This window comes from Eupeodes corollae, chromosome 2, assembly GCF_945859685.1.
Source record: "Eupeodes corollae chromosome 2, idEupCoro1.1, whole genome shotgun sequence".
Classification (NCBI taxonomy): domain Eukaryota; kingdom Metazoa; phylum Arthropoda; class Insecta; order Diptera; family Syrphidae; genus Eupeodes; species Eupeodes corollae.
This window is the reverse complement of record NC_079148.1, coordinates 87878821-87893344: the sequence shown is the minus strand read 5'-3', so window position 1 is coordinate 87893344 and position 14524 is coordinate 87878821. Positions and strand designations below refer to the sequence as shown.

At 31.4% G+C, this 14524-nt stretch overlaps 1 protein-coding gene across 8 annotated transcripts in view; it reads right to left on the bottom strand.

The window, feature by feature from the left end:
- The window catches only part of LOC129947202 (tensin-1), a 179481-nt gene that overhangs the window by 143509 nt on the left and 21448 nt on the right, over positions 1-14524 (bottom strand). The window lies entirely within an intron of this gene.

Here is a 14524-nt window from a genome sequence, read left to right as displayed (position 1 = left end):
AACGTTGTGATTTATGTTTATAAAACTTTTAGAAATATCGACTGACGGGAACCGGAATTTGTCTTTAATATAAACATAAGTTGAATAAATATTCTTATGGGCTATATTTTTTATTTCCGTTTTCTTATGTTGTTTAATTAAAAAAAAAACTATTGAATGAACTCATTCAAAAAAATATTTTGGTTGTAAAGTTAAATTTACAAAAGCCAGCCACTTGACCGTGTTCCTTAAATAAAAACTTCTTATACACCAAAAATAAACAATTCAAACTAAAAATAGTGCACTATTATATTTTCGTCATCCCAATGATTTTCTTGAAACGCTAAGGAAAAGAAGATTAATTTGGTGAATTCAATCACATTTATATAAAGAACAAAACGTACATTATTCTTATGATCGAAAAACTTGCACTAAGCCTTGAAAGCCTTCAATATATGTACGAGTATATCTTAGTCATTTAAAAATATTGAATAAATATCCATAGCACTTGAAAATCGATTAGTACAATATTGATCCATGTTTTTTTTGTTTTTATCAAAATCGTGTGCGATTGAACTTTGGGGGAACATGTGTTTTTTAATACCATTGACGTAAGGGCGGACGCCAAAGAAGGAACATAAAAACTATAATTGTTGGGACGCATGGATTATAAATAGACTTTAATTATCTTATACACTGCGGTCGTGATGCTTGAATGTGATAGATGGAATAATAATGCGTTAGTGATAATTGAACCGGGTATAGTGTTGGATTTTCGAATAGGGGAAATAAGTTTCTTTTTAATTTATCATTTTGGGGATAGATTTAGTGCTAAGTTATCAGAATGATTATAGGTATGCATTTGTATGAATCTGTGTAGTGCTGTTATTTAAGTTAATTTTGTTTAAGGCCACAGATGTCTTTTTTATATAAAAATCTTTTGTTTTTGTTGGGGAGAAATAATATAACTAATATTGGATTTTTAGATACTTGAATATTATTTATTGAACTCTAATCTCTAAAAAATGTCATTTTGTATAGCGACTGAATTAATAAACAAGCAATTTAAAAAACAATCAAACCTTATATAGATTGACTGTGGTATATTTTGAATTTTTGTGGGATTTTCTACGAACATTTCTTTCTATACTTGGGAAATTGTCCCCAGACTACATTTAATATTGTTAAAATTACGTTAGACAAAATCATGCATTATTTGACATTACTTAAAGGTGATTCTGGTATAGATGGAATTCCCCCAGTTGTCTTAAAAAAAATGTAAGTCAGTAGTGGCTTCTCCACTTCTTCGCATATGTAAACTATCTCTAAGCTGGTGTAAATTCCCAACAATATTGAAGAAGCCATTTATTACACCAGTCTTTAAAAAAGGGTAACAAGTTTGACATTAGTAATTACAGACCAATCTTCTAAACTGTCCTGTATCCCCAAGTTGTTTCTGATACTTTAAATTTTAACTGCAAGAATATTATATGTAATCAACAACATTGTTTTATGGAACATTGTTCGAGCAAGGCTCGACTATATTTACACTGATTATTCCAAAGCTTTTGACCAAATTTCTAATGGCATCATCACATTTAAGCTTGAGGCAATGGGGTTTTCTCCTCAGTTTATCACATGGATTTCATGAACAACCAATCCCCCCCCCCCTTAAAAGATATTTTTTTTTGTATTTTTGTAGAAATTCCTTTCAAATCAAAAGTAATCGTATGGAGTTAATGGATATGACAATTGAATAATTTATTTTTTTATATGAAAACTAAAAGTACCACTTTTAACTGAGGAATGGAGCAAGAACATAATATCAAACACAAATTCAGCCTCATTCCAGAATCGTTGCACAACTATATCATCCAGGGGGGCATTTCTCGACGTTTCAAGGTCCCTAGAGTCGATATAAATGATTTTTAGAAAAATGTCTGAACGTTCGCAACGTTTTTTTCGTTGTCTATAGCTCAAGAACCAGAAGAGATATCGACATCAAATAAATTTTGTTATTCAGATAATAAGGCAGAAAGATGCAGAAAGGGCTCTCAAGAAAATTGCGAGGGCGATGTTTTTACCATATAGCAGTTTAAAAAAAGGTAAACATTTTGGTTAATCCCCTAAATAAGATTCGAACCAACTTAAATTTAATTTTATATTATATATTGTAACGTGATACCAAACAAGTTTATTTTTTGAAAAAAATACAAGTAACTTTTTTTTTATAAATCAAAATAATTGAAAAAAAAATGTGTCCCCTCGAAAATTTTACGAATACAAAATGATTTTATCTCCAAAACGATTTTGTGCAAAAAAATAAAGTTTTTAACATCTCGTAATATTTTGAGAAAAATCGGCAGTTTTTTTTTACAAAAAATAAAAACCTAACAAAAAAACAATACTAAAACTTGGTAAAAATTTTCTTACGACTCAATAAGCTTTTAAAAATTAAAAATACTGTCTAAATAAATAAATTGGGTGGCGCAACAGTCCGTTTAAGAACTAGAGCCTAGTGACTGACAACTCTCAAGCATTCCTGTGTGCGAGTACTGTTGTGAGGGATGGAAGGGACCTACAGTTTTAAGCCAAATCCGAACGGCAAATTTGAGAAAGAACTTTTCATGACAAGAATTATTCTTGGAGAATTTGCCAATTCTTCGCAAGAGGCAGTACCCGTGAAAAAACTTTAGGTGGCACAGGCAGGGATCGAACCCAAGACCTCTCGCATGACAGTTCAACGCACTAACCATCATGCCACGGGTACTACAAAACTTTGAGATATTGGCTTTTTACTTCTTTTATCTTTTAAAAAATATTGTTTTTAACATTCGGTACAATTTTGAAAAAAATCGAATTGACAGTTTTTTTACAAAAAAAATAACAAAAGTTGGTAAACATAGATTTTTGACTCAAATATCTTTTCAAAACTTTGAGATATTGGCTTTAAACTCCTTTTATCTTTTAAAAAGTATTCTTGTCAACACTCAGTTAAATTTTGAGAAACTTCTAAGTGACAGTTTAAAAAAAAATGGAAACCTATTAAAAAAAACAATACTTAAACTTATTTATAACGCTTTTCAAAAATTAAAAATATTGTCTTCAAACTTTTTTTATTTCACGGAAAATATTGTTTTTAATATTCAGTAGTAGAAGTAGCAGAGTAGTACGCAAATTTGGTAAAAATTGATGTTCGGTTCTTTTTTTAATTCGGCTTCTTTTTATAAGAAAAATATATTTTGGAATAGCTCCAAAAGGGTACGAATCATTTTTAAGTTTTCTCAAGAACTAATCCACCGATTTCAATAAAAACTAAAGCTGTCACTTTAGCCCTTGAAATGTGTACATATGTATTTAAAGTTTGCTAGTTTTACAGAACAAGAACATTTTTAAGCGGTGATTTAAAACTAGTTTATATATGGTAATCGTGTGAATGGAGCATATTAATTCGATCCTTAGTAAAGCCAGCGTTGGGAATTGTTAAACATTAGTCTAAAGAATTTCAGGACTTCTATGTTACTCTCGCTCTATTTAATACTTTGGTCCGCTTCCAGCTTGAGTATACATCCCAGATATGGTTTCCTTTTTACGAGGTCTACAAGATTATGATGGAATCTGTTCAACGAATCTTCATACGTTTCGCCTAAAGAGGGCCACCATGGTCCAATCTTTATAACTTTTCTCCTTATGAACATCGGATTAAGCTTCTTCAAATGAAATATCTATATCGCAAATTAGGGTTAATAATAATATTGTCCTCTTTCATAAATTTTTAACTGGTGTAATTAATATATGTAAATCCTTACAAGTATAATATTGGTATGCCACCCCATAAGCTTCTACCTAAATAACCCACAAATTTATAATTGTTTTATAATTCTTTAACTGTTTACTATTTTTAGACTAGAGATTCAATATAGATTAATTTTTTTTTTAAATCCATAACGGAAACATACGCATACTGCACGTTTAACAGGCATAATATAAATATATTGAAATCTGAAAGTAATTACAAGATTTATTCATATCACATTTTTTTCATCACTATAAATAATCAATTAGATGTCTAATTTAGGTTTCACGAACGCAACTATAAGCCTATAATCCCATGTGCCTACTTTAATGACCCTTCCAGTCTATACATGCTCATACCTCAACCTCACAAAAACTAAAAGTGGAAACAATTAAGCACGGAAGTTCATACTCAAACATTATTAATGATCCGAAATGACTGTATGCTTAAAATTAATTCAAAACATACAAAAAGCAAAACCCCACATCACTTCATAAATTATCATGCTCATCCTCCATTTATTACAACATCATGTTTCCATATTATGAAAAGTCTATCTTTTACTTTCTTTTCTTTAAAACTATTCAGTTCAAAATTCAGATTCAACCTCAACATAAAAACATAAATATATACATATATGTACTGTACATAATATTTCTCACAAGTATCTATTAGTACTGATTAAAATAATGCTTATACATACATACATACATACATAGGTGAACGATTTGTTTGCATTTAGCACGTCGCGGTCGTGGTCGTCGGCGTAGCGTCGATCGCGCTGCTGGTCGCGTCGATGAACGTTGAGCTGATAGAAATCGTATTTGCGGTCAAATGTTAAACAACGACAGCAAAGGGTATGAAATAGACTGTTTAAGATAGATATATACAGTATCTATCAACATGTAAAGCTCTATACATTTACATGGCATGCATTGCTATTACTGCGATAAGAAGAAATTCACTAGAATACGCAGCTTTTCATACTGAGTACTGACTGTGAATGGCCGGCATTTAATTGGCGCTGATGTCAGTTTCGGTCTATTTAGTTCAAGTATAGAGCGAAAATACTTTGATAAGCGGTTTTCTTAGATTTATTTAGCTTAAGCTTTTAGTAAAGCAAATAAATCGAAGCGTTTTGATGGAACATGGTCTCACAAAAAAAAAGGTTTAAGAACTTGAATCTATAGAAGATGTAAGTGCATGTATCTTTATATAGATGTATTCATGTGTCAGTGGCGGATTCACTTTTAACTTTAAAAGTGAATTGAGTTTAAAGTAATATTTTTTTTTTGATAAAATATTACAAGCTTATTGATGTCCTTAAAATGACAAGACCAACTCAGCCTTAATATTTTATTCACTCAAATAGCGTTTTTCTGTCTGTTGAAATTTCTAAAATTTTTAAATATTAATAACAAGATACTCAAGTTTTTTGTACAAAAAAAGTTGTAGATGTATTTTTTCTTAAAAAATAACACAATTTTAACCACAAAATTTTTTTATTTCCGAGGTATTTTAGTCGAAAACCAATTTTCGTTATTGATTCGAAATATATTTAAAGTCGACCAAATTGTGTACTTTTTTAAATTGAACGTGTTTTCTGCATCTTTCGATGCTGTCATCTGTAAAACAAAATTTATTTAAAGTCAATAAACTACTGGAGGTGGTTACTTACAAACACAGATATCTGGTTGATATTGTTGACCAAAAAAGGTGAAAGTACGCAACCAGGAAACTTTTGACGCAATTAAACCATAATTAGTTCTTTTGAGTTTCTTGTTGAATCTGCAAACTTCCTTGAGATAGTTGATATATTTTTTTCCAGTTTGGCCATGATAACCTTTCAGAATTTATTAACTTTCTTATAGAAAGTTATTGTAATCAGTCTGATGTGTCAAATTGACAATTGAAGTTTTGATATTTCTCGACGTTTTATTGTATCTAGACTTTAAAAATAGGATTTTTTGAGTGATCTCTGTGAGTGCGTGTGTACGTCTGTACGTTCGGAAAGCTTTTTTCGTCGTACTGGTTCTTAAGCAGTACAGACATCAACATCAAATAAATTTAGTTATACAGATAATAATACAGAAAGATGCAGAAAGGGCTCACAAAACAAAATGAGGGTGGTTTGGTTATTCTAAAATATCTTACGGACCAAGTCGCTAGCTATGACTTGAATTAAATTTTATATTTTATATTGTGGCGTGATACCAAACTGATATAATTTTGAAAAAAAAAAAGTTTTTATAAATCAATAAAACTGAAAAAAAAAAAAAAATTGTCACCTAGAATATTTTACGAAGAAAAGATAATTGTATCTCCAAAATAATTTAAGAATAACATTTTTGAAGTCTGGTAAATTTTGAGAAAAATCGAATTGACAGTAAAAAGACCTAAAAAACATTACTAAAAGTTGATAAAAATTGATTTTCTACTTGAATATCTTTTTTAAAATTAAAGATATTGGCTTCAAACTCATTTTATCTTATATAGAAAACATTGTATTGGACGTTCAGTGATTTTTTTTTTTAATCTAAGAATCAGTTTTTTTATAAAATTAAAACCTACAAAAAAAATATGCAAAATTGTTAAAAATTGATATTCAGTTCTCGATAACTCGTAATTAAATGAAGGTATTGGCTTCAAAATTATTTAATTCTGCGCTAAATTTTGTTAATAACGCAAGATAATGTTCTTAGAAAAAAAATCCAATCTGTATTTGTTTATATAAGAAATACAAACTTTCAAAAAATGGAACTAAAATTGGTAAAAATTGTTTTTATAATAAAATAAAATAAAATAAAATAATTAAACTTACTTTTAAACTTCAAACTTTTTTGTGGAGCCAAAACTTTATCTGACCTGTATCTTCGACATATTCAGTTTGGACCGTCCTATTAGGTAGACCCATTATATTAATTAATAATAATATTGTAAACATATACCGCCAGATGGGCCCTGTAAAAAGTATTTCGAGGTTTAGGTATAATCCTCTACTGGCTTGAGTGGTGCAGTATAATGAATGGTTTATTTGTTCTTGATATTGTTTATATTACTTGCAAATGCACATTACACATGCCTCCAATTCTTAGTATATACATGTACTTTCTTTGAGAGGAAACATTTTCAATTAAATTAATCATTAGCGCTTTGGTTCAATTAGAATTCAAATATGGGAACAAGAAATGACAGATGGTTTACTTTTACTTAATGGTGTCTGTTAAGGTCGATTATCTTTGTCATAGTAAGTAATTTATGACGTCAATGATTGATTTATTTATATTTTGTTTTAATTAAAACGGAACTTACTTTAGATAAAATAAATAAATTAAGCCTAAAATATAAATCAATCATATAAATCAAATCATCAATAACAAAGTTTATAAAAGATTTACATAAACATAAGTTATAGGGATAATACAATGCCAAAAATAGAAAAGCGTTAACTGCCAAATATTAAAAACTATAGAATTTTGAATTAAAATTTTGTATATCAAACACACAAAAAATTAGAATAAATAATTTGATTTTTGTACGTCAATAAAGTCCGTGCAGTTCATACCAATTCGATAGGGAATGTAGGATGTTGATGCAAGGGAGTAATAAGGAAATTATTTTGGAACTTTAATCATCAATCAATTTAGTCAAAACAAAAATTTCCGAAGCTGACAGTAGTAGAATGCTCCTACTTAAATGAGCATCTAAGAATATAATTGAAAACTATAGAGGATTTTCCAAGCTATCAGCAATTCTATAACATTTAAAAGTGTTTATTTTGAGGATATGCGATTTAAACCCGTCCAATACTACTTGAATTGAATGGTCTCAAAGGTAATTTCTAACCCAACAAAAAAGCTGTTCAGTCACTTGTAAAGAAGTGACGTAATTGTGATTGGACAATATGTAATTAGAAGGTGAGAAGAATTCGCCTTCTTTGGGTACAGGTTGGACAAATGCTATTTTCCATCTATTCGGAAAGAGACATGTAGAATAGGATAGATGGAAAAGCTTACGTAGTGACTTTTCCAGCGTTAAAGGACACCACTTAAGAACAATAGGATGATAGCGTCTAGTTACCAGCTGCAAGCAAATTTGCTTTATGAATCGAGCTTACATGCATAGGAGTGTCATTGTTGCGTTAGAACCGAGAGGATGACGTGGTGTTTCGTACATTGATTACACATGACCTGAAATGTGTACTACCTCTAGGATATTGTAGTATTTTTTGCCGTATAATTGTATGTGTCAAATATGTCTGTTTTAGGTATTTCTAGTTTTCTTTTTTTAACTTATTCCGTTTTTTTCAGTGAGGTTGGCTTTCTAAATTTGGAAACTTACATTTTTGTTCTTTATAACTTCCTTTCAACTTGATTCAAGCTTGGTTATCCTTTGGTTTCATAGATTTTTTTCCCCATTCGGAATAATTGTAATTGAGAAAGCATAGTGACCAGTTAAAGTTGCTGAGGAAGTCAATGAGACCTTCTTAGTTAGGTTTTGCTACTATAACAGTTTTCTTGGCATTAGAAATTAACAGATGTGACACAATGGTCTGATGTGCCTAGAGGCGATAATACACTGACCGCATATTTATTAGGATTAAAGGTAAGAAAAAAGTCTTGAGTGTTGGCGGATTGGCCTGTTACATCAGGAAACCGACTTGAATCGTCAACTAACTGAGTCAGGTGGTTAAACTCAGCAAAAATCTCGGGTGTTGTCTGAACAGAATACCGAAGCCACGAAGAATTGTGTAAATTGCAATCGCCCGTAACAACAATCTCAATGTCCGGAAAATGGGATACAATTCTCTATATCTGCATGCATATGTGCGCATGGACGTTCTAAAAGTATTTGTAGCTATGGTGTTCTTCAGGGCAACTATTTGAGACCAATATACTCGTATTTAAAAATTATATTTCATCTTTAGTTAAATATTCACAGTGTCTTCTGTATGCTGATAATCTTGAACTATTTTCAGAAGTTTCTGTAACTCAGAAGATTGCTACTTTTTTTTTATTTTATCAAAATCTTAAAGCTAGACAAAGGAGCATGTTCTAAATTTCGATCAAAAGTGAATTGAAATCACTTTTCAATTTCACGTGAAATGAAATTGCATGTTCTTCGATTCTATCGATTTCGAAAACTTCTAAAATTCCTTCGTCAGAATTGAAGGATCATCCATTTTTATTTTGTTTCTGATGTAATTTTTTTGCTGTTTTGAAGATGTATGCATTATTATTGTCAACTTTAAGTGAAAAATGGAAACAAAATACAAGAGAAAAAATAAGAAGACGAATTTTGCGAGACAAATCAAATATATTGAATTCAATTCACAAAAATGAAAAATGTGATTTGAATACGAAATACAGAACATCCATTTGCGTGTTCGAAAATCAAATTCACGGTAATTAATTGTGGAACACTCAAACTCACTTTCGCAAAGAGTATTCACATTAAGTGAAATGGAGAACATTCTTAAATAACTAGCGTACATTTCAAAAACTTAATTTACCATCTTCAATCTGATATAAACCGTATAATAAAATGGCGTATTATTCTTTTTTAAGACAGATACTCGCATTTTTGATAACAAATTGAGACTGAGCCGCTCACGCACTTAGATTAAATAAAGGAAAAATAGATCTCACAAGGCCAAGGATAGCAAGACTGTAAATTGATGATACATTGTTTGTGATGAATATTTCATGTTATCATATAAGCTTATCCCTACTACAATATTTAAAAAAGATACAACAAGCTAATGGCATTGGCATTGAGCTTAGTATTTCTAGAAATTTTTTTAAACAAATCTATTTCTGATATTTAAATTCTGATTTTATTTGCTTCCTTTTAAATATTTAAATTACTATTTCATAACATGTTTGTCAAAAAAGCTTGTCAATGTAATTAAGTAGGCAAATATAGGATATAAATTATCTAATGCTCATAATCTTTGAGTTATCACACTATTTCACCGCATTGTTGTTTCAATGTGAAGAAAAAAAGAAAAATTAAATATTTATGTTAAAAACCAACGTCAACAAAGCGTCAATTAACAATTATCTATCTTTAAGGGCAGAAATTCACCAATCAACAAGTTCATTGACTTAAGTACCTTAACAGTCACATAAAACGGAAATATGACCGCGTTCTTCGTGCCTACTGTGAATCCTCTTAAAGTAATCATCCACAAACAAAAAAGAAAAAGAAACACGCTAAAGCACTTTACGCATAAAGTTTATTGCTGCTTTGCTGTCCAAAAAAAAATAATCAACAGCGTTGTATTTAAACGGTATTGGGTCATGTCGTCAACTTTATATAGGTACTTTACGTAAAGGAATATAGAATGTTTTCATAAACACTGTGATTTACTTTTTGTCATGATTCATGCTTCACCCACCCAAGTGAGTTGGAAAACAACATTAACATAGACATAAACTAGAGCACGTGCTATGGTCCTTTCAAATTACCAAAGTCCAAGAAGAACAACAAAATCCTATTATGAAAAAACCGAAAAAGTAAGCGCCAAAAGTGTTTACATTTGCGTCACATCTGACATTAAAACAATTCTTCTGGTCGGTCGATCCCACATCTTATTTATAATTCCAGTCAACATAGCAAATAATAGTTCTCTTGTCTGCATCGCATGTATAAGTTGTAAGCATTTTAAACCGAACTCAGTTCAATGAAAGTAGGTAAAGAATCCAGGACTGGATTTGTTTAGTTTTTTTTTTATAACAGGCGCACACTCAAGGGAATATTACTACCCTTATTATGCAGAGACACAGTGTGAGCACTGTGAAGAAGAGAGAGGGTTTTAAAGGAGATGTCGGTGCACATTGGTTTTGAATTCCTGAATATTGCAATGGCTTGGAAAAACAGAGTGTGGTAAAACATTTTACATTCGAGTATTACGGTTGAACTGTTTAAGGGGAGAATTGCAGCGTATGTGATCGTTCCACAAGAGGTGGTTGGTGACACACATACCGACAATATCGAGATGTTTATTCTCACTGATGCAAGTGCCATGCATTTATAATGGCAAAGGGGGTATATCTCGCGTTAACGATACAAGACACCATTGGGTTTTTGAGGCATTAAATTCCACACGGGTTTTTATTCCAAAATGCTGTTTAGTACGGAATTTAATGAGCTTATCATATTTTTTCGTTGAAGTTCCACATCCCAAGAAGAGGGATGTGAATCTGAAAACGAATATGAAAAGCTAAGAGTACTATCGCCAGCGAAACAATATATTGGATTAGAAGTTGCAGTTTGGAGATCATTAATAAAAATGAGAAAGAGTGTTGGAGATAGAACAGAGCCTTGGGACATTTTGAGGTTTTCAGACTTGAATCCATCCAATACTACTCGTATTGAACGATCAAAAAGGTAATTACTAATCCAATGAAGCAGGTATTCATGAAAACTTTCATGATTTACATTTAATTGCGATCATTTACATGTCTAGGTCCACAACACTTGAATATACAAACTTGCCATAAATACTTTAACTGCGTTAAAAGGAGATGCCGGATTAAGTCCAGTGATCTGAAAATAATTAACATTCTGTAAAATCCTTAGCTTTCTGCACTATATTGTTCTTATTCATATAACTCAGTCCGGCCCTGAGAGTATCTAGCCTATGATTTTCTTAGCTTACTTAAATACAACCCGTCCGCCCACCTGTTTATTGCCACATAAGTGCATTGGTGACTTACGGATTTTCAGCTGTGCGAGACATACAACTTACGAGTACTTTCGTAGACAACTTTAATATTGGCAACATCCAACAGTACGGCACTGGGAGCAATGTTCGATTTAGTTTCATGTCTTGAGGGACTGTAATAATTTTTGTTGTTATTGTTGTTGTTGTTGTTGTAAGATGTAACCTACGTGGTTTTGCATTTATCGATGACGCTTAATTGATTGGCATTCTATGCAAATCTACAAAGACAATTATTTTTGCTGATAAAATGAAGATAGAAGATCCTTGCAACACGATAATTTTTGATGTTGCAAAGAGAATTATAGGCCCAGTATAATCGAGTAAGAGCGAACGGTGGCAGCGCGCTGCTGCGGAGCGGTGTGCCCTGTGCATTTTCTATGCTTTACTAATAATATACGATATTTCCAAGTATCGGAGCTATCTGGTTAAAATTCCATGAGGGTATTTTATATGCGGTGGCAATATTCTGAGCATGGTATCCAGGAAGTCTAAGAAATGGAATTCTATTTGTGGTTATTGACGTTGTTTGGGTAGGTTGTCTGCACTTATAGTTCTCTATGAGTATACGAAATGAACAAGCATTTCGGCGTGCACAAAAAGTGTACGGTTATTAAGAGGTGCAACCGCGACAGGCTACACTGACATTAGTTGTAAAAATATATGTTTTGTATGCATTCGATTTGCAGAAGAAACGGGTGCAACAATTTCGTGCAATTTTAATCGTTTAAAGAAGAATTGAATTTAAGCAAAAAATACAATTTTTGTATATTAAAGATTCTATTTATTCATTAATATGTGGATTTGCAAATTCTTGAAAAAATATTTTATATTTACATCCTAAAGTGTCGCAAAATATGGAAATCAGCTAAATATTTCGTGTATGCAGTTCGTTGTTAAGGGAATTGGTTTACACGTAATTGTTACAGATTAATTACGTTAGTTTCCTTAGAGACGTCTCAAACTATTTTCTTGTGAAATAAGCGCACACTCAAGAGGATATTTTTACCCACATTCGCGTAGTCCGACTAAAGAATGAATCTCTGTACTTGACAGTTAAGGCGAATTTGGTCTCGAGGGTATACTAATTAGGATTCCCAGAAGCGGGAGTATTACTCAGCATTAAGTGCCAAAAGATGTGAGTTATAATCAAGCTTACAAGCTTAAGTATACAAGTCTTGTAAATAACAGCCAGATCAGAAGGAGATAGCAATTTCTGCATCGCCTTAGAAAACCAAACCATCTTATGGCATTTTTTGGCTATAGTGCTGGTTAGATTTAAATTTAATGAGCTTATTATTTTGCGTGAGTCTGAAAACGAATATGTATTATGGATTTGGATTAAAAGTTGCATACAGGAGATCATTATTAAAAGTGGAAAAAGTGTTGGAGATTGAACCGAGCCTTGGGGTACACCAGCATTTATTTTATAATTTTCAGACCTGCAAATATTACTTGAATTGATCAAATATTACTTGAATTAACCGATCTGAATTATTAATCCAATGAAGGGGGAGTTTATGAAAACCGAAAACACGCATTTTCGATTAGAGATCCTGATGCCAAATCCTATCGAATGCTTTTAAAACATTAAGTGCAAGAATCTTACTTTCTCCAAAACGATGTAAAGATTGGATTCACGGATCACTGATAATGATTATTCAGCGTTTCCATTGCCTTGAAAGGAATGAACAGTAGGTAGAGAATGAATGATTTTTAGCTTGGCATTTTAATTTCTTTTTGTTTTTGGATCCATGTAAGGCGTGAACATGGATACACATTGTATTAGTGTGGCATTTTCCCAAACAAAAATAGAACTAAATTTATCCATATGTGTTTAATGCAGAATACTTTTGAAATTGCTCATTTGTCCTTATGTTTAAGGTTTTTATTTTTACAAATTCATCATTGTGTAAGAACTATTTAAAGTTCTATATCCGCGTTGAAAGGCACAATTTGGAATACATCTTCAATTAGTCAGAATCTATATTTACTCAACATGTTTTTAGTGATATTAAATTTAAATATTTAAAATGCATGATACGGTTGCATGTATTTGCTTTTATAGTTGATGGTTTGTAATTTTGCAAGTTAATGGTTTCATATTAATGGTTTCATATTAAAGACAATAAAAAAGTCTCCCAAAAAACAAGAAGATATAAAAAACAAAGTTTCAAACCCTAACATACGATCGTTACATTTGAGAACACCCTTAGTTCACATCTCAATATCGCCACCTACTATCGATGCAAAATTGAAATCTTTCGTAGATAAATGGTTTCTAGAGGTCTATGGAATGTGTTCAAGGTAATAAGTGAGCATCAGAGAATGTCTCTACTCCAGAAGACGCCGAAAGTTGACATTTCTACTAAACCTTATACTAATACTGGATTACTTGTTGTCAAAATACAATAGATGAAGATGGATTTTTTCAGTATAAATACACCTAAAGTCTCTGTTATTCGAATCCGTATTCTGTAATATTTTCAGGTATAGAGGAGACCTACAATTTTAAGCCGAATATGAAACCATAATTAAAAAAAGCAATTTTCTCTTTGAGCATTTGTTAGTTCCTCGCAAGATGCAGTCAACCATATAGCGTCACGGGTACTGCATGTATATTGCATAGATTGATAAAGCTCTTATGGATTTTAGAACTTCACCTGTTTCTTTCACATTTAAAAATCACAAAAAGTGTTTGGATTTCAAGTTTTACTTTGAAATGATCCTGATAATGTATGTTTGTTTTTTTTTTCTTAGGTTGTAAGGTGGAGAGCTAATAATATGCAGAATATATATGCCTATGTATATATTTTTTAATGAGCTGTTAATTTGAACAAAATACATAAGGTACCTATATTAAACAAAACAGATTCCCTTACTCACATCTTAACAAATATTGAAGTATAATGACCCCGATTTTCTTCAACAACTAAAGCATTCTTAACTCGTCAATGCAACTTCACTTCAAAAAGCCACGAAAAATCTAGATCAAGCATTTCTAAGTGCGACATGATTCAAAA